Genomic DNA, 21717 nt, shown 5'->3' on the forward strand with positions numbered 1-21717 from the left:
TTTGATGGCAGATGGTCCTTCATGTTTAATACTATCATTGAAAGCTTGGATCTGAGAGAGATAGAGCTTTCGGGAAGAAAGTTCACATGGGCTAACGCGATGCCAAATCCGACGTTTGAAAAGTTGGATCGAGTACTAGCTAGTGTCGAATGGGAACAGAAATTTCCCTTTGTAATAGTTCAGGCACTTTCTCATGGTATTTCTGACCACACGCTTTTATTTCTTGACTCTGGTGAGGCCACCCACTTGGGAAACAAAAACTCATTTTCGTTCGACCTTGCTTGGTTTGAAAGAGAAGGCTTCTTTGATCTCGTAGCCAGAGAGTGTGCTAAGGATGAAGGAGGTAGGACTGCGCTTGAGCGTTGGTAGAATAAGATTAGGCACTTGAGAAGTTTCCTACGTGGGTGGGCTAAGCATCTTAGCGGGATTTATAAGGTCGAAAAGGAACAGCTCCTTACCCTTATTCAGTCCCTAGATGTAAAAGAAGAAACCACGGTTCTGCCAGCCTCAGAGCTTCATGCCAAGCTTGACGCGGAGATGAGGCTGAAAGTGCTTCTTCGTGAATAAGAATTAAAGTGGGCGCCGCGGGCCAAGGTCTAACGAGTAGTCCAGGGGGGACGCGAACACTCAATTCTTCCACATGATCGCTAATGGCAAACACAGAAAGAAGAGGACCTTTCAGCTTGAACAAGATGAAGGAACGATTCTAGGTCAGGAGAACCTAAAATTATACATTACTGAGTATTACAAGCAATTGTTTGGGCCTCCAGAGGATAACTGTGTTTCTCTGGATGAGTCCAGAATTGAGGATTTTCCTCAACTTACTGCAGTTGAGAATGATATTTTAGCTGCTCCTTTTTCTGAGAAAGACGTGTTTGAGGCCATATCGCAGATGAAAAATAATAAGGCTCCCGGCCCGGATGGATTCCCGGCTGAGTTTTATAAGAAGTGTTGGCATATTATTAAAGGGGATCTGCTACCGTTGTTCCATGATTTATTCTCTGGACAGCTTCAGCTTTTTCAACTGAATTTTGGAACGATAACCCTGCTTCCTAAGAAAATAGAGGCTATGAGAATTGAGCAATTCAGGCTCATCTGTCTTCTTAATATTAGTTTCAAAAAATTTACCAAGGTCGGGACTAATAGGCTCACACAGATTGCGCATGTTGTGGTGCAGCCTACCCAAACTGCTTTCATGCCGGACAGGAACATCCTCGAAGGGGTTGTGGTCCTTCATGAAACGCTCCATGAGATTCACACGAAAAACTAGACGGAGTTGTTTTCAAGGTGGATTTCGAGAAAGCGTACGATAAAGTCAAATGACCTTTCCTTCAACAGGCCTTACGCATGAAGGGTTTTGATGAAGCTTGGCGACGCCAAGTAGAATCTTTCATGCAAAAAGGGAGTGTTGGAATTAAAGTGAATGACGACATAGGTCATTATTTTCAGACACACAAGGGCCTGAGACAAGGTGATCCAATGTCTCCTATTCTGTTCAACATTGTGGTTGACATGTTGGCAATTCTGATAGGTAGGGCAAAGGAGGCCGGTCAGGTGGGTGGCTTGGTGCCTCACCTAGTTGATGGTGGTGTGTCCATCCTGCAGTACGTTGATGATACAATCATCTTTATGGAGCACGACTTGGCAAAAGCGAGAAATATGAAGCTGGTTTTATGCTTATTGGAACAATTGAAAGGATTGAAGATTAACTTTCATAAAAGCGAGTTGTTCTGTTTTGGTAGAGCCAATGAGGAACAAGAGGCTTATAGCCTATTGTTCAGATGCGAATTGGGGGCATTACCTTTCAGGTATACCCATTCACCATCGTAAGCTGACAAACAGAGAATGGAAGTGCATCGAGGATCGGTTTGAGAAGAAACTGAGTTGCTGGAAGGGCAAACTCATGTCATATGGAGGCCGATTGATTCTTATTAATTCGATGCTCATGAGCATGCCTATGTTTCTCTTATCTTTCTTCGAAGTCCCAGTTGGTGTTAGGAAAAGGCTGGACTTCTATCGATCCCGATTCTTCTGGCAGAGTGATAAACTAAAGAGAAAATACCGACTCGCCAAATGGGATATCATCTATCGACCAAAGGACCAGGGGGGGCCTTGGTATTGAGAATCTTGAAGTCAAGAACAGATGTCTGATGACTCACAAGTATAGGGGATCTATCATAGTCCTTTCGATAAGTAAGAGTGTAGAACCCAACGAGGAGCAGAAGAAAATGATAAGGGGTTTTCAGTAAGGTATTCTCTGCAAGCACTGAAATAATAGGTAACAGATAGTTTTGTGATAGGATAATTTGTAACGAGCAACAAGTAACAAAAGTAAATAAAGTGCAGCAAGGTGGCCCAATCCTTTTTGTAGCAAAGGACAAGCCTGTACAAACTCTTATATAGAGAAAAGCGCTGCCGAGGACACATGGGAATTATCGTCAAGCTAGTTTTCATCACGTTCATATGATTCGCATTCGGTACTTTGATAATTTGATATGTTGGTGGACCGGTGCTTGGGTGCTGTTCTTACTTGAACAAGCATCTCACTTATTATTAACCTCTATTGCAAGCATCCGCAACTACAACAAAAGTATTAAGGTAAACCTAACCATACCATGGAACATATGGATCCAAATCAGCCCCTTACGAAGCAATGCATAAAATAGGGTTTAAGCTTCTATCACTCTAGCAATCCATCATCTACTTATTACTTCCCAGTGCTTCCTCTAGGCCCAAATAATGGTGAAGTGTTATGTAGTCGACGTTCACATAACACCACTAGAGCATAGACAACATACATCTCATCAAAATACCGAACGAATACCAAATTCACATGACTACTAATAGCAAGACTTCTCCCATGTCCTCAGGAACAAACGTAACTACTCACAAAGCATATTCATGTTCATAATTAGAGGGGTATTAATATGCATAAAGGATCTGAACATATGATCTTCCACCAAATAAAACAACTAGCATCAACTACAAGGAGTAATCAACACTGCTAGCAACCTACAGGTACCAATCCCGGACTTGGAGACAAGAATTGGATACAAGAGATGAACTAGGGTTTGAGATGAGATGGTGCTGGTGAAGATGTTGATGGAGATTGCCCTCTCCGGATGAAAGGAGCGTTGGTGATAACGATGGCGATGATTTCCCCCTTCCGGATGGAGGTGTCTTCGGCAGAATAGCTCTTCCGGAGCCCTAGATTGGTTCCGTCAAGGTTCCGCCTCGTGGCGGTGAAGTCTCGTCCCGAAAGGTTGCTTATGATTTTTTTCTGGACGAAAGATTTCATATAGCAGAAGATGGCCACCAGAGAGCCAACAGGGGGCCCACGAGGCAGGGGGTGGCCCCCCTGACGTATTTCTTCCGCTCAGTATTTTTTATTATTTCCAAAAATAACTTTCATGGAGTTTCAGGACTCTTGGAGTTGTGCAGAATAGGTCTCTAATATTTGCTCCTTTTCTAGCCCAGAATTCCAGCTGCCGGCATTCTCCCTCCTTATGTAAACCTTGTAAAATAAGAGAGAATAGGCACAAGTATTGTGACATAATGTGTAATAACAGCCCATAATGCAATAAATATCGATATAAAAGCATGATGCAAAATGGACGTATCAACTCCCCCAAGCTTAGACCTCGCTTGTCCTCAAGCGAAAGCCGATAACGATAAATATGTCCACATGTTTAGAGGTAGAGGTGTTGATAAAATAAAATACGGACATGAGGGCATCATGATTATTCTCATAACAGCAACATAGATGGATATTGTCATATGATTTCTTATGCTCAAGTAATAATCTATTCACAATGCAAAGTATGAATCAGAAACTTTATTGAGAACTAACAAACTATAATCTCAGTCATTGAAGCAATTGCAATTTATCATAACATCAGAAAGAGTCTATGTCAGAGCTTTCTAGCAAGTCCACATACTCAAGTATCATTTAGTCTTTCATAATTGCTAACACTCACGCAATACTTGTGGTTACGGAGTTTTAATCGAACACGGAGAAAGATAGGGACTTATAATTTCGCCTCCCAACCTTTTACCTCAGGGGTAATGTCAACAATAATAATTCATGCTAACCCATATCCAATTAGATATATCTATCAGGATCTTTCCAACATATTGTGCTTGCCAAAGGATAAAATGTAAAAAGGAAGGGTGAAGATCACCATGACTCTTGCATAAGGTAGAAGATAATGATAAAATATAGGCCCTTCATAGAGAGGTTGCCATGCGCTTTCAGGGTTGGATGCACAAACTCTTAATGCGAAAGAACATCACTTTATATTGCCACTTGTGATATGAACCTTTATTATGCACTCCGTCGCTTTTATTTCTTCCACATCACAAGATCGTATAAAGCTTATTTCCTCCACACCAATCAATCATACATATTTAGAGAGCAATTTTTATTGCTTGCACCAATGACAACTTACTTGAAGGATCTTACTCAATCCATAGGTAGATATGGTGGACTCTTATGGCAAAACTGGTTTAAGGGTTTTTGGAAGCACAAGTAGTATCTCTACTTGGTGCAAATAATTTGGCTAGCATGAAGGGGAAAGACAAGCTCAACATGTTGTATGATCCATGACAATATACTTTATCTCAGATATAAGAAAACATAACCCATTATGTTGCCTTCCTTGTCCAACATCAACTCTTTAGCATGTCATATTTTAATGAGTGCTCCCAATCATAAAAGATGTCCAAGATAGTATATTTATATGTGAAACCTCTCTTTCTTTATTACTTCCTATTAATTGCAACGATGACCAAAGCTATGTTTGCCAACTCCCAACAACTTTTAATCATCATACTCTTTCTATGTGAAGTCATTACTCTCAATAAGATCAATATGATCTCTTTATTTCTTTTTGTTCCTTTTCTCTTTTCTTTTAATCACTCAAGATCATGGCAAAATAATCAAGCCCTTGACTCAACACTAATTTTTATTATATATAGCTCACGGACTCGATTACATAGAGAGATCATAAAGCAAAACTCAAAACTAGATCATGCCATAAACTTTATTCTACTAGATCAAGATACTACTAAAAGGATCGAACTAAGAAAAACGGTAAAGATAGGAGTGTGTTGGTGATACGATACCGGGGCACCTCCCCCAAGCTTGGCAGTTGCCAAGGGGAGTGCTCATACCCATGTGATTATGTCTCCTTCTTCAGGGATGGTGATGTGATATTCTTGGCGATAATGCCCTCCAGGATACGATTCTCTTCCTCGAGCTTATTGAGTTGCTGCTTGATATCCATTATCTCATTATGAAGCTTCCCTATGACGGCTAAAGCTCCTTGCACCCAAGGATGCTGAGCTGTGGGAGAACAAGTGACACTCTTCTTCATATTTTCATAAGAAAGAAATCTAACATTGGAAGGGATAACCGAGTTTGGAATAGCGGAGATCTGTAGTTCCCCCATCGTGAACCCAGCTCGGAAGTGATAAGTGACTTCTTGATCCTCCATGGCATCTATCCTCATCAAATCAGCCTCCATCTCTTCCTCCGTTGCTGGCCCAAAGTGGTCAGTATCGCTGTTTGTCCATGGTCTTGATGCCGGATGAGACACCGGGCTCTCTCCGACTGACTCTTGAGAAGACATCTTGCTCTAATCTGTAGGAGCAACAGCTCGAAACAAGAACAGAGGATATTTGCGTGATACAGAAGTCAAAACCTTTGGGAGATTATATAATGAATTTTTACCGACCAAAATACGTAACGTGCAAGAAAACGGAGTCTAGAGAGCACACGAGGTGCCCACGAGGTAGGGGGCCGTGCCCAGTAGGGTAGGGCGCGCCCTCCACCCTCGTGGAGGCCTCGTGTCCTTCCCGGACTGCTTCTTATTTTCCTATTTTTCTAAATATTCCAAAACGGAGAAATATTGCCATAAAACTGTTTTGGAGTCGGTTTACTTACCGTACCACATACCTATTCCTTTTCGGAGTCTGAAACATTCCGGAAAGTGTCCCTTATGTATTCCTCCGGTGTTACAGTTTCAGTAACATTGGTTTCAACATTTATAGGATTACCTGAGATATACTGTTTGATTCTTTGACCGTTCACCACCTTCGGATTTGTGCCTTCGAAGTTGTTGATTTTTATGGCACCGGAACGATAGACCTCCTCGATAACGTAATGACCTTACCATTTAGGGAGAAGTTTTCCTGCAAAAAATCTTAAACGAGAGTTTTATAGCAATACATAATCACCTACATTAAACTCACGCTTTTGTATCCTTTTGTCATGCCATCTTTTAACTTTTTCTTTAAACAACTTGGCATTTTCATAAGCTTGGGTTCTCCATTCATCAAGTGAGATAATATCAAATAACCTCTTCTCACCGGCAAGTTTGAAATCATAATTGAGCTCTTTAATAGCCCAATAAGCCTTATGTTCCAGTTCGAGAGGTAAGTGACATGTCTTTCCATAAACCATTTTATACGGAGACATACCCATAGGATTTTTATATGCAGTTCTATAGGCCCATAATGCATCATCAAGTTTCTTGGACCAATTCTTTCTAGATCTATTGACAGTCTTTTGCAAAATTAATTTGAGTTCTCTATTACTCAATTCTACTTGACCACTAGACTGCGGGTGATAAGGGGATGCAAGTCTATAGTCACGTACTATGTGTTATGATCCGGCAACCCCGAAGTGACAATAATCGGGACCACTCCCGGTGATGACCATAGTTTGAGGAGTTCATGTATTCACTATGCGTTAATGCTTTGTTCCGGTACTCTATTAAAAGGAGGCCTTAATATCCCTTAGTTTCCGCTAGGACCCCGCTGCCATGGGAGGGTAGGACAAAAGATGTCATGCAAGTTCTTTTCCATAAGCATGTATGACTATATTCGGAATACATGCCTACATTACATTGATGAATTGGAGCTAGTTTTGTGTCACCCTATGTTATGATTGTTACATGATGAACCGCATCCGGCATAATTCTCCATCACCGATCCAATGCCTACGAGCTTTTCACATATTGTTCTTCGCTTATTTACTTTTCCGTTGCTACTGTTACAATCACTACAAAACATCAAAAATATTACTTTTGCTACCGTTACTTTTGTTACCGTTACCAGTACTATCATATTACTTTGCTACTAAATACTTTGCTGCAGATATTAAGTTATCCAGGTGTGGCTGAATTGACAACTCAGTTGCTAATACTTGAGAATATTCTTTGGCTCCCATTGTGTCGAATCAATAAATTTGGGTTGAATACTCTATCCTCGAAAACTGTTGCGATCCCCTATACTTGTGGGTTATCACACTACTAGTTGGAATAGCTTCTACCCACTTAGTAACGTAATCAACAGCAACTAAAATATGTGTGTATCCATTGGAGGCAGGAAAAGGTCCCATATAATCAAAGCCCCAAACATCAAATGGTTCAATAACGAGTGAATAATTCATAAGAATTTCTTGACGTATACTAATATTACTAATTCTTTGACATTCATCATAAGATAAGACAAACTTACGGGCATCCTTGAAGAGAGTAGGCCAATAAAAACCGGATTGCAATACCCTATGTGCAGTTCTATCTCCAGCATGGTGTCCTCCATAAGCCTCAGAGTGACACTTGCGTAGGATCTGTTCCTGTTCATGCTCAGGTACACAACGTCTAATAACACCATCTACTCCTTCTTTATAAAGATGTGGGTCATCCCAAAAGTAATGTCTCAAATCATAGAAAAACTTTTTCTTTTGCTGGTATGTGAAACTAGATGGTATAAATTTAGCCACAATATAATTAGCATAATCAGCATACCATGGAGCAGTACGAGAAGCATTTATGACATTTAATTGCTCATCAGAAAAGCTATCATCAATAGGTAGTGGGTCATCAAGACATTTTCTAACCTAGACAAGTTGTCTGCAACGGGGTTCTCAGCTCCCTTTCTATCAACAATATGCAAATCAAATTCTTGTAGCAAGAGAACCCATCTAATAAGTCTAGGTTTAGCATCTTTCTTTTTCATAAGATATTTAATAGCAGCATGATCCGTGTGAATAGTTACTTTAGAATCAACAATATAACACTACTAGGGAAAAGGCTAGCAGCAGCGCGGGTTTTAGACCTAATAGTAGCACGGGGTGGTGCGCTACTGATAAGGCGCTACAGCTAACGAATAGCAGTAGCGTGCCTCCACCCACGCTACTGCTAAATCAACTTAGTAGTAGCGAGTTCCAGGAGGAGCGCTGCTGGTAATTAGTAGTAGCGCTTCTCTCTGCCCGTGCTGCTACTATTATTTCGTATTTTATTTCTTTTTTATTTCATGTTGTATTCGTACACCTTTACACAAGTTTCATACAACAGGAATTTACAAATTGTTTTTACATCATAATGAGTTATTACATCACGGGGTGAAAGAACCGTGTGGACTAGTTTCAAGTGGACGGACATCCACTTGAAACTAATCCACGGTTCTTTCAGCCAATGATATAATAAATATCATCATCATCATATCATTAACAACTTATCATCATCATCATCATATCATTGGTCACTAGTCGTAATCACAAGTACTCCTCACATATTCAACTCTAACACATTGTATCACATAATAAACATATTGTACCTCATAGGACCTACTACATTCTCTTAGGACCTACTATATTCTCTAAGGTAAAATAGCAAAAAACAAGATAGCCCCTGGCTCTCCATTATGGAGAATGCAGATTATCCTGTCTCCAATTCTTGCCTTTCGCTTAATGTTGCTTCCAAGAACCTCCTTACAAATGTCCAAACATTTTTTCCACTCTTTGATTAGCATGTGTTCACCGGTTTCAGAAATTCGATATGCACAGGTGAGATCCGTAGGATGACCTGGCTGTAGGTTCAGAACTTCAAGGCGACCATTGTAATACATCAGATGAGGCACACAATCCATCGGGATTTTCTGTTGAAAAACATAGTAATAACTTTGTAGTTAGCAATGATGTACTAGTTTTAGAAGTATGCAAAAGATGCACGGATGTCGTAATAGTAAAATATCTTACCAGGGTATCTCCATAGAAGTTACCGTGGTTCAACACGTGCACTAGTGGCACGTATTCACCATAATTTGGAGGAGTTCGATAATATGTATTGTAATTCTCAAAAAAAGTACAATAAGCAATCAGATGATTTTTCTCCTTATAAGTTAATTCGGAGCCATCAGTGTAGTGGGTTTTGTCTACCATCTTCTGCACATTCTTTGAAGATTCAAAATAAGCTGTCAATGGAAATAAGCTGTCAACTATTTTGAAATAAACAATATAAATTAGTTAATAACTATGTTTGAGAAACTCACATTGCAGTAGAATCGGAAGCGTATCAACAAGGACCCAAATGTCCATATTGTCTTGCTCGATGTCAGGATCACCAAGATCCATGGTGATAATCATACCCTCATAAAAACCATACATTTTGCAAAGTGCTTCCCAATTTTGGCAACCAAAATGGGTTACGCTCTGAGAATTGTACATATTTACTTCAAAATCGATATCATGATGGGTCCTTAGGTGTATTTTCTTTGTTTGAAAATTTTCATGGTCTTCAAAACTCATCCTCTCCAAGACATAGCGTCTTGCATGGCATGGGATAAGCTAGTCGAATTGTAAAAGATGAAAATTAGACGTTGAATAGTTGAATTCATGCTTAATTACAAAAAAAACACTTGTCGTTGTTGCGTACCGTTTCAACATCGAAGGTCTCCTCGAGCTTAATGCTGAAGCGCCGATCTTCATCCAGCTGAACGAACCTGTCGCACATACCTCGATCATCGTGGCACCAGCTGCACTCCCCCGGGAGACTGTCATCGTCCGAGTACGACATTTCCTACGTTCATAATTCAAAGATTAAACTTGTACATATTCTAGCACAAGTCATGCCAGAATTCACGGAAAAATCCGGCATGACCTTTGCTAAAAAAGGACATATCGAGCGCCTGAAATTTGCCGGAACGGAAATTAATCAACACTCCGGCAAAACATAGGCCACTCGGAGGTGTAACCAAAACATGAAATAATTGCTTAAACTAAAAAATAACACCAAATATGGCATGTTCAACTAGTTCTATTAATTCAACTAGTTCTATTAATTCAACTAGTTCTTACTAAATATAAACTTAGTATAAAAAGAAAAAAACTAGTTCTTTCTAAAAATGAAGTAGTTCAACTAGTTATTAATTTACTTGCTATACTGGTTCAACTAAAACTTAACTAGTTCAACTAAAACTAAACTAGTTCTATTAATTCAACTAGTTCTTACTAAATATAAACTTACTATAAATAGAAAGAAACTAGCACATCTACTACTACTAATTAACATCTAACTACGACATCTACTTCCAATTAACATGTACTACTGCTAATTATACAACTAGTTTACCATCACTACTAGTAATTAATAGCCACTACTTCTAAAAATCATTATCTATGAACCCTAAATTAACATCTACTACTACTAAAATCATCTACTAACTAAGCAAAGAGAGAGGGGGTGGGGGAGGGGTGGGGGCTTACAGAGGAAGAGACGGTGGCGGGAAGGTGCTCGGCGACGGAGGGGCGGCGAGGGCGGGCTCGGGATCGGGAGGGCGACGGTCCTGGGCGGCGGGCTCGGTCGAGGGCGGCGGTGGTGAGGTCGAGGGCGGCGACAGTGTGGTCGAGAGCGGCGGCGGTGAGGTTGAGGGCGGGCGGCGGCGGCGGCGGTGAGGGCAAGCGCGCTCGGGCTCGGGTGGCGGCGATAGGGAGTAGGGGAACAGGCCGGTGGGGTGAAAGGAGGACTTAGCGAAATTTTGATGCGGGGGGTGGTTAACTCGAACTAGCAGTAGCGCCACGTACAGAAAACGCGCTATAGCTAACTTATCTACAACACGTTTTAGAGAAAACCGCCACTGCTAATGGAAGCAGTTATTTCTTTTGTTTAGTAAAAACATCAAAAATATACATTGGTCATCATTGATCTTTTTGTGTATAATCTAAATAGTCAACATGAATTCTCACTGTACCTGTATAGGTACAGGCGAGGATTCATATTGCAACCACAAATCATACACATATAGTTCAATGAAGACCAAGTGCTCGAGATAGGTTGAGAAGCAACATATTTAAGGTGGTAAACACCTTGTTCGCTTAGCAGTATGGGACTAAACTTAATTAGTTGCGGTCATACTTAGCAGTAGCGAGTTTTGAGCAAAACCGCTGCTACTAAGTTCTTTAGCAGTAGCACGTCCACGGGAAGGGCGCTACTACTATATCTAGCCTGGAGGCAACACCATGGCAATTATAGTAGTAGCGCTCTTTTCACCTAGAGCGCTACTGCTACTCAGTCATTAGCAGCACTCTTTCCTAAAGCTCGTTGCTGCTAATTAGCAGTAGCGCCTGTTTTTAGACCGCGCTGCTGCTAAGATTCTGTGTATAAGGTTTTCCCTAGTAGTGTAAGGTCTGAACTTATCACAAGCAAATACGACTGCTAAGAATTCTTTTTCAGTAGTAGCATAATTTCTTTGAGCATTGTCTAGAGTTTTACTAGCATATTGAATAACATTTAATTTCTTATCAACTCTTTGCCCTAGAACAACACCTACAACATAATCACTAGCATCACACATAATTTCAAAGGGTAAATTCCAATCAGGTGGTTGAACAATAGGTGCAGAGATCAATGCTTTCTTAAGTATTTCAAATGCTTCTACACAATCATCATCAAAAACAAATGGTATATCTTTTTGTAATAAATTAGTCAGAGGCCGAATTTTTTTTGAGAAGTCCTTAATGAACCTCCTATAAAAACCGGCGTGACCAAGGAAACTTCTTATACCTTTGATGTCCTTGGGACATGGCATCTTTTCAATAGCATCAACCTTGGCTTTATCATCCTCAATACCTCTTTCAAAAACTTTATGCCCCAGGACAATACCTTCATTAACCATAAAGTGACACTTTTCCCAATTCAAAAGAAGATTAGTTTCTTCACATCTCTGCAAAACTCGATCAAGGTTGCTCAAGCAATCATCAAAAGAGGATCCATAGACGGAGAAGTCATCCATGAAAACCTCACAAATCTTTTCACAAAAGTCAGAGAATATAGCCATCATGCATCTTTGAAAGGTAGCAGGTGCATTACATAAAAGGTAAGGGGTAATGATCTTTCTTAGTAGCCTTATTTAATTTGCGGAAATCAATTACCATCCTATAACCTGTAATAATTCATTGCAGAATCAATTCATCTTTATCATTAGGAACGACAGTAATACCTCCCTTCTTAGGGACATAATGGACAGGACTTACCCACTGACTATCAGGAACGGGATAAATTATACCTGCCTCAAGGAGCTTTAGTATTTCTTTTATTACCACTTCTTTCATCTTAGGATTCAGCCGTCGTTGATGATCACGAACTGGTTTGTCATCTTCTTCCAAATTTATTTTATGTTGACATAGAGTGGGACTAATGCCCTTAAGATCATCAAGAGTATATCCAATAACAGCATGGTGCTTCTTCGGAGTTTTCAATAACCTTTCTTCTTCATGCTCTGAAAGGTTAGAACTAATAATAACAAGATATATCTTCTTTTCATCAAGATAAGCATATTTAAGAGTATCAGGCAACAGTTTAAGCTCAAACACGGGATCACCCTTGGGTGGAGGAGGATCCCCTAGGATTTCAACAGGTAAATTGTGTTTCAGGATGGGTTTCTGTTTGAAGAATACTTCATCTATTTCCCTTCTTTCATTCATAAACATATCATTTTCATGGTCTAGCAAATATTGTTCTAAAGGATCACTAGGAGGTACGGCAATAGAAGCAAGACCAATAATTTCATCCTTACTAGGCAATTCTTCTTCACGGTGTTGTCTACTAAATTTAGAGAAATTAAACTCATGAGACATATCACCTAGACTGGTAGTAACAACATCCTTTTCGCAGTCTATCTTAGCATTAACGGTGAAGGGTCTACCAAATATAATGGGACAAAAGATATCTTGTGGGGAACCAAGAACAAGAAAATCAGCATGATATTTAGTTTTCCCACACAAGACTTCAACATCTCTAACAATTCCAATAGGTGATATTGTATCTCTATTAGCAAGTTTGATGGTAACATCAATACCTTCTATCTCAGCAGGTGCAATTTCATGCATAATTTCTTTGTATAAGTCATGAGGTATAGCACTAGCACTAGCACCCATATCACATAAGCCATGATAACAATGATCTCCTATTTTAATAGAAATAACATGCATGCCTACCATAGGTCTATGTTTATCTTTAGCTCAAGGTTTGGCAATTCTAGCAGTTTCCTCACAGAAATAAATAACATGCCCATCGATATTATCAGACAAGAGATCTTTAACAATAACAACATTAGGTTCAACTTTAATTTGCTCAGGAGGTGTATAAGTTCTAATATTGCTTTTACGAACCACAGTTGAAGCTTTAGCATGATCCTTTATTCTAACAGGGAAAGGTGGTTTCTCAACATAAGAAGTAGGAACAATAGGATCATTATAAGTGATAGTCTTTTCTTCAACTTTAATAGGTGCAGCTACTTTTACTTCTATGGGAGGATGATATTTAAACCACTTCTCCTTGGGGAGATCAACATAAGTAGCAAAAGATTCACAGAATGAAGCTACTATCTCAGAGTCAAGTCCATATTTACTGCTAAATTTATGGAAAACATCGGTATCCATAAAAGATTTAACACAATCAAACTTAGGTGTCATACCTGACTCCTTACCTTCGTCGAGATCCCAATCTTCAGAGTTGCGTTTCATTCTATCCAATAAATCCCATTTGAATTCCATAGTCTTCATCATAAAAGAGCCAGCACAAGAAGTATTGAGCATGGTGCGATTGTTATCAGAAAGTCGAGCATAAAAACTTTGAATAATTATTTCTCTTGGAAGCTCATGATTGGGGCATGAATACAACATTGATTTAAGCCTCCCCCAAGCTTGAGCAATGCTTTCTCCTTCGCGAGGCCAGAAATTATATATATTATTGTGATCACGATGTACAAGATGCATAGGATAAAATTTCTGATGAAATTCCAATTTCAATCGTTTGTAGTTCCATGATCTCGTATCTTCACATAGCCTATACCATCTCGATGCATATCCCTTCAAAGATAAAGGGAAGACCTTCCTCTTAATAATATCACCGGGTATACCTGCAAGCTTAAAAAATCAACAAACTTCATCCACATATATTAGGTGCTCATCAGGATGCTTTGTTCCATCTCCTGCAAAAGGATTAGCTAGCAGTTTTTCTAACATACCCGAAGGAATCTCAAAGTGAATATTTTCATTTTCATTTTCATTTTCAGTAGGTTCAGTAGGTTGAGGATCAACTCTTTGCTCTACTGGTCGAGGTGTAGATACCCCGAGCAAGCCCCTCAGAGGATTACTTTCCATAGTAACAAGTGACAGTAAATTTCAGCACACTATATAAATTTTTCCTTACCAAATTCCACATACCAAAGGCGCTTCACTCCCCGGCAACGGCGCCAGAAAAGAGTCTTGATGACCCACAAGTATGGGGATCTATCGTAGTCCTTTCGATAAGTAAGAGTGTCGAACCCAACAAGGAGCAGAAGGAAATGATAAGCGGTTTTCAGCAAGGTATTCTCTGCAAGCACTGAAATAATAGGTAACACATAGTTCTGTGATAGGATAATTTGTAACGAGCAACAAGTAAAAAAAGTAAATAAAGTGCAGCAAGGTGGCCCAATCCTTTTTGTAGAAAAGGACAAGCCTGGACAAACACTTATATAGAGAAAAGCGCTCCCGAGGACACATGGGAATTATCGTCAAGCTAGTTTTCATCACGTTCATATGATTCTCGTTTGGTACTTTGATAATTTGATATGTAGGTGGACCAGTGCTTGGGTGATGTTATTACTTGAACAAGCATCCCACTTATGATTAACCTCTATTGGAAGCATCCACAACTACAACAGAAGTATTAAGGTAAACCTAACCATAGCATGAAACATATGGATCCAAATCAGCCCCTTCCGAAGCAACGCATAAACTAGGGTTTAAGCTTCTGTCACTTTAGCAACCCATCATCTACTTGTTACTTCCCAGTGCCTTCCTCTAGGCCCAAATAATGGTGAAGTGTTATGTAGTCGACGTTCACGTAACACCATTAGAGGATAGACAACATACATATCATCAAAATATCGAACGAATACCAAATTCACATGACTACAAATAGCAAGACTTCTCACATGTCCTCAGGAAAAAATGTAACTACTCACAAAGCATATTCATGTTCATAATCAGAGGGGTATTAATATGCATAAAGGATCTGAACATATGATCTTCCACCAAATAAACCAACTAGCATCAACTACAAGAAGTAATCAACACTACTAGCAACCTACATGTACCAATCCCGGACTTGAAGACAAGAATCGGATACAAGAGATGAACTAGGGTTTGAGATGAGATGGTGCTGGTGAAGATGTTGATGGAGATGCCCTCTCCCGATGAGAGGAGCGTTGGTGATGACGATGGCGATGATTTCCCCCTCCCGGAGCCCTAGATTGGTACCGCCAAGGTTCCGCCTCGTGGCGGCAGAGTCTTGTCCCGAAAGGTTGCTTATGATTTTTTCTGGACGAAATACTTCATATAGCAGAAGATGGCCACCGGAGAGCCAACAGGGGGCCCACGAGGCAGGGGGTGCCCCCCCTGACGTATTTATTCCGCTCAGTATTTTTTATTATTTCCAAAAATAACTTTCGTGGAGTTTCAGGACTTTTGGAGTTGTACGGAATAGGTCTCTAATATTTGCTCCTTTTCCAGCCCAGAATTCTAGCTGCCGGCATTCTCCCTCCTTATGTAAACCTTGTAAAATAAGAGAGAATATGCATAAGTATTGTGACATAATGTGTAATAACAGCCCATAATGCAACAAATATCAATATAAAAGCATGATGCAAAATGGACGTATCAATTTCTTCTCAGTAAGTGGATGTATAAGTTATCAGTTGAGACTGAGGCCACGTGGGCGCAGATTCTCCGTAGTAAGTATCTGCAGTCCAAGACTTTGTCCCAGGCGACACTGAGACCGACTGACTCGCCATTTTGGAAGGGGCTTATGAGAGTCAAAGCTGCCTTCTTTAATAGAACAAAGTTTATCTTCAGTAATGGCAACACCACTCGCTTCTGGGAGGATACTTGGCTTGCTGAAACGCCATTGGCGCTTCAGTATCCGTCCCTGTATCGTATTGTTCAACGACATGATGCTCTTGTTGCAACGATTATGCAGTCCATTCCCCTTAATGTTCAGTTTAGGAGGGCGCTTGTTGGCGACCGGTGGGAAGCATGGCTTCATTTGGTGAGTAGGTTGATGGAGGTTCAGCTATCTCATCAACCCGATCAGTTGTGTTGGATGCTTACTAGGTCTGGAGAGTTCACAGTTAAGTCGATGTATATCGATGTGATTAACTCTAGTGCTATTTCTAGTCCCAAAGATGTTTGGAAAGTCAAAGTTCCTTTCAAAATTAAAGTGTTTATATGGTTTGTACATAAACAAGTCATTTTAACAAAGGATAATTTGGTTAAGCGCAACTGGACAGGATCTACTAGGTGTAGTTTTTGTGATCGGGATGAAACTATCAAGCACCTCTTCTTTGACTGCCCGTTGGCGAGAGTTTTATGGCACACGGTGCATATTGCCTTTAACATTACTCCTCCAAATTCGGTCAGTATGTTATTTGGAACGTGGCTTGTTGGGATAGAGTCCGAAACAGCTAGACAGTATGTGCTTTGTTGTGGGCAATTTGGAACTGCAGAAATGATTTGGCTTTTAACAGAACAACAAATATTCATTTTTTGCAGGTTTTATTCCGGGCTACTGCGCTGATCCGTATGTGGTCGTTACTCACTCCGACAGAGGCCAGGGAGCGTTTGGTTACTGGATCTGTCCGCTGGGAGATGGTAGCGCGGGATATCTTCAACCGGTTTGGATGGCGGTCATGTAATGGGATAGGCTATTAGTTTACCTATCTTTGTTATGCCAGCCGGTTGTGGCTTTTGGGCCTATTGTTTTTGGCGTTGTGGCTCTTTATGAGCTTGCCGTTATTTTGTTTTCAGACTATAAGATCTTGTTGAACCTCTTTATTTATCTACAAATGTGGCCGTATGTATCGTTCTAATACAGAGGCCGAGGAGTCCCCTTTTTAGGAAAAAAAATCTCCATGTTTTACAATTTAGTTGAACTATAACTTACTGCTAATCATCTCTGGCAAATGCATCAGTACATGTCACCATGTCACTCTCCAACTGAAAGATCACTATACATGATGCCACTGAACTAACAAAAAGGAAACAATACTCTACGAGAAACAGCGCAACTTTTCTTGCTTGGAAAAATATAGCACATTATATCACGGCAAGGAGGAAGCCTTGCTGTCAGATTGTACATGATGTCTTCCCTTAGTCCTAGCCCAGATTGTGAAATGTGAAAGTTTGAAACCCTGTAGGCTGTCTGTAAACGGGCAAGGGACATGGTTTCAGAAGTGTGGCGGCCGGGCAGATTAAGCACCCGCGCCGGTGCGCGGCGGTAACAATGGGCAGATTACCCATATAGCCAGATTATAGCAAGTTTACCTTGGTTCGAGCTATCTAGTTGTAAAATGTGTCAGTTTGAAACGCTGTAGGCTGTTTGTGGATGGGCAAGGGACATGGTTTCAGTTCAGAAGTGCGGCGGCCGGGCGGATTAAGCACTCGCGCCGGGCGGTGCTGGTGATTCGGGCGGCGGATGATTGGTGATTGCTAAGCAGCTAGCGCGCAATCAGAGCTATGATGGAGTAGTAGGATTCAGAATGGTGGTGTCAAGATTTTCTGAAAATTGTGTCCATGATGCATTGCAGACAGACATACATACAGCAACAGCAGATAAGATGAGACGAGAAGCAGCAGCAGCAGCTGTCGTGGATGCTCACCGGTAGCAGCCGAGGGTGATGACGGTGCGCAGGATGCCGTCGAGCCGGAGCCGGCCGCGGCGCCGGGCCACGTCGACGGAGACGAGCACGGGCGTCGTCGACTCGTCGTGGCCGTGTCCTCGGTGCTGCCCCGCGGTGGCCTGGGGCTAGCGATGCCCATGGCGGCCGCGCGCGCGCGGGAGTGAGGGGAGGAGAGGTCGGCCAGGCCGAGGCGCTCCAGGGTGGTGGCGTACTCGACGTGCTGCACCGCCGCGTCGCGCCCGTACACCACCGCGCCCTCCCACGGCGACGGGCCCTCCTCCGCCTCCTCGTCGGCGAGCCACTCGAAGTCCTCCAGGTCGAGGGTGAGGAAACCGTCGTCCTCCTGGGGGTCGACGGCGTGGCAGCGGCAAGAAAATCGGATATTTGCCACTTTGAATACGTGGCTTCTCAAAATTGCCACTCTCAAGATTGTCTTCGAATCGCCATCCAGCTCATCGACTCCTTGATTACCATGCCATTTCTCTCCTTGCATCGATTTCTTTTTCCGTTTTACATTTATAAACATCGGAAAGTACCAGACTACCCCTGAGACAAAGGTACGTACGTGGGCATCCAATCTGCACTTGAAGCGGGACGAGAGGGCGCCGCCAGCCATGGATACCGTGCGTGCCGCATCGCCAATTCCCTGGACGCCGCGTGCCAACGATTTCCTGGACACCGGAAAGCAGCGAGCCGCCGATCTCCTCGATGACTCGTGCTGCGGATCGGATGAACTAGCCATGTGCCGCCGATCGCCTCAACGCGGCGTGCCGCTGATCGCATGAACACCGTGTGCCGCCGATCACCTAGTCGCTGTGTGCAAAAATCTATGGCGACCGATCTCTCTTTGCCAGCTCGTCAACAAAGCTCTGCGTGCTCTGGACTGTGGTTCACCGTTCACGACGCATCAGCGGAGAAGCTGTCGTCGGCCGGTAGTAGTTCACTACTTGCATGAATCTAACAAAACACAGTAACTATGTTTCTGTACTGAACCTTGGATAAATTTCTCTTCCAGAAAAAATCTAATTGGCCGACGGCAGCTCCTCCGTGGCCACATGCCCATCTCCCTCCGCCTCCTCCCGTCCTCACGAGACGCGCCATCCCTCCTCATCCCAGTTGAGCGGCCCGGCAACCCGGACGGATGGCGCAAGCGGCGAGCAGGAGATGGGCTGAGCGGCTGTGGAGCACTGGAGGCAGGGCGAGCGGCGATGGCGGCCGGGGAAAGTGAGCAGCCAGCGGTCTAGTGGCGCGAGCTGCAACGGCGACCGGACGGGCGACACTAGCAAGCGCTCTTACCGACGACGAGTAATTTTGCGGCTCAGTCGTTTCTTCTCGGTCAAGAACCAGATGCATAATCAGATGGATGCCCATGTTTGTGTACTTAGCCTTAGGGGTAGTTTGGTATTTTTTTCTGTTGCCTATAAATGGAAAATTAAAAAGAAATCCAGTTAAAGAAGAGAAATCGCATGGTTATCAAGGAGTCAATGGGCTGAATGGCAATTTTGCGAAGCCAATCTTGAAAGTGGCAATTTTGAGAAGCCCCACATTCAAAGTGGCAAATATCCAATTTTCTCGGCAGCGGCCCCGTGTCTGCCGTCCGGCCGAGGAGGCGAGCGGGCGGAGCTGGAGCAAGGGCTGGCGACGGAGCGGGGTGGCCGTCGTCGTCAGCGGGGCACGGCGGTGAAGGAGGATGGGCGGGCAGTGGCAGCGACCGGCGGCGCCGACGCCGAGCGGATAATACACCATCTTTCTTCTCTCTCTGCAGTGAGCCTTTCTTTCTTTCCAAGCTGGTACTATTTCACTAAAGGAATATATTTTTAAGAGTTTCTTCCATCACTTAATCAAGGTAAACAAACTATTCCTAACAGTATATTTTAAGAAGGACCATAAATATATGACAATAACGAGGCAATGAATGGAAGCGGATTTGTTAGCACCCGGATGCTCCACACTATACAAATATTAAATTCAAAAAGATACCAAGAAATTAGAAAAATAAAATATGGAGTTTTGGGGTATTAAACATGGGTTGCCGATCTACTCCCGTGCGAAAATTTTGATTTTATTTAAAGTTTTATATTTCCGAAATGCTTGGCAACGGGTGTGTTTTCCAAGTGCCCGATAAAATGCACGCGGCAAATTACTCAACGCCAAGCAGACTTGTCGATCCCAGTAGTGAATATAGGTTGTACTTAATATTAATATGTACACTTATTAAAATCAAAACAATTTATTTGCCAAGAATTGAATAAATATATCTCCTATGATATTAGGAAATATAAATATCTCTTCCTTTTTGTGACCTATACCCATCACAACGAAACAATGCCAAATTGGATATCACCGGTGTTGAATTTGGATCTATTGATATGGATATTGTCAAATTTTGGTAAAAGGGACCCACTCGTGAAAAGACAAATAAACTGAAATTTTCAACCGCCTCACTTCTAGGGCATCTCCAATAGATTGTACTACCTCCGTTTCAGTTTACAAGTCCTACGCGTATGTCTAGGTTGTCAATTTTATCACTTTAATATAAACTATATAACACAAAAATTATACGATTTGGAAATAGAACATCTGAAGTTTATATTGGTATATTTTTTTGTAATATATGACTTGTATTAGGTTGGTCAAATTGACGACCTAGGGGCACGCGCACGTCCTATAAACTGAGAGAGAGGTAGTATGTAAGTCTTGTTGGTCAAATGTCCATGTCATCAACTAACAAGCTATGATACAACTACTCCAATAAGTTGTATCTAAGCTATCCAATAGATGAGAAGAAAATAAATGTGATTGCTCTCTATTTCACCTTGGAGCTTGTGCAAAGGTTGTTGGTTATTCTACATAGTACAACTTTGCTCTCTCTCCACATTTATTACATGCCACATCATCACTATGTCCTAAATGGCAAATTTACCAACAGCTATCTTACAACTGTTGGAGATGCCCTTACCATCTCCCTGACAAATGCTGCTGGCACAATATTCCCCACACCCCACGAAGCATTGACTTGATAATTCTGCAAGGATACCCGATAAAGAGTATCATGGCCACAAATATCGAGGTGAACTTATTAATTAGTGCCAAGTACTCTTTCCTCCTTCCCAAGAAAAGTCTCCTCCTCCCGTCGGCGCCGCCGCTGATCTGCCCCGTCTCCGACGGCCTTTGGCCTGTGGAGGTGTGGAGGATCTCGGTCCCCCCGCCGGCGGGAGGGACACCATTCTCGTTTTTGCCAGGTTGAATGTTTTGGTTGGGGTTGTGTGGCGGCGGCGATGTCCCTTAGTAGCAATAATGTCTCGCACGTTCTATCCCCGTCCCGATGGTGCGAATAGCGTTGTCGGAGGATGTGTGGAGGTGTGTCTCCGTCGGATCTCTTGGGATTTGGTCGCTGCTGGTCTTCGATGGATCTATTTGGATCCATTTTTTGTTCGTATTTGTTCGTGTGGTTTCAGGTTTGATCTTTCTGATCTATAATTTTCTTCATCGGCGATGGTTGCTGCTCAGGTGTGTTGGTCCTATGGGGCCTTAGCACGACGAGTTTCTGATTGTTTACTATAATAAGATTTGCTCGGCTCTGGTGATGAAGGGACGATGACAGCGGCGCGCCTTCGAGTCGCTCCAGTGCTTGTAGCCGTCGCTAGGTGGTCCATAGACCTGGTTGTAATTTTTATTATCTCTTATGTTCTCTGTACTGCCATGATTGAT

The 21717-nt window shown here is 42.1% G+C and overlaps 1 pseudogene; it reads right to left on the reverse strand.

Moving 5' to 3' along the window:
* The window catches only part of LOC123129868 (large ribosomal RNA subunit accumulation protein YCED homolog 1, chloroplastic-like), a 40597-nt pseudogene extending 20845 nt beyond the window's left edge, over nt 1–19752 (reverse strand).
* Between the last annotated feature and the right edge of the window lie 1965 nt (nt 19753–21717).

Source organism: Triticum aestivum, chromosome 6A, assembly GCF_018294505.1.
Source record: "Triticum aestivum cultivar Chinese Spring chromosome 6A, IWGSC CS RefSeq v2.1, whole genome shotgun sequence".
Lineage (NCBI taxonomy): Eukaryota > Viridiplantae > Streptophyta > Magnoliopsida > Poales > Poaceae > Triticum > Triticum aestivum.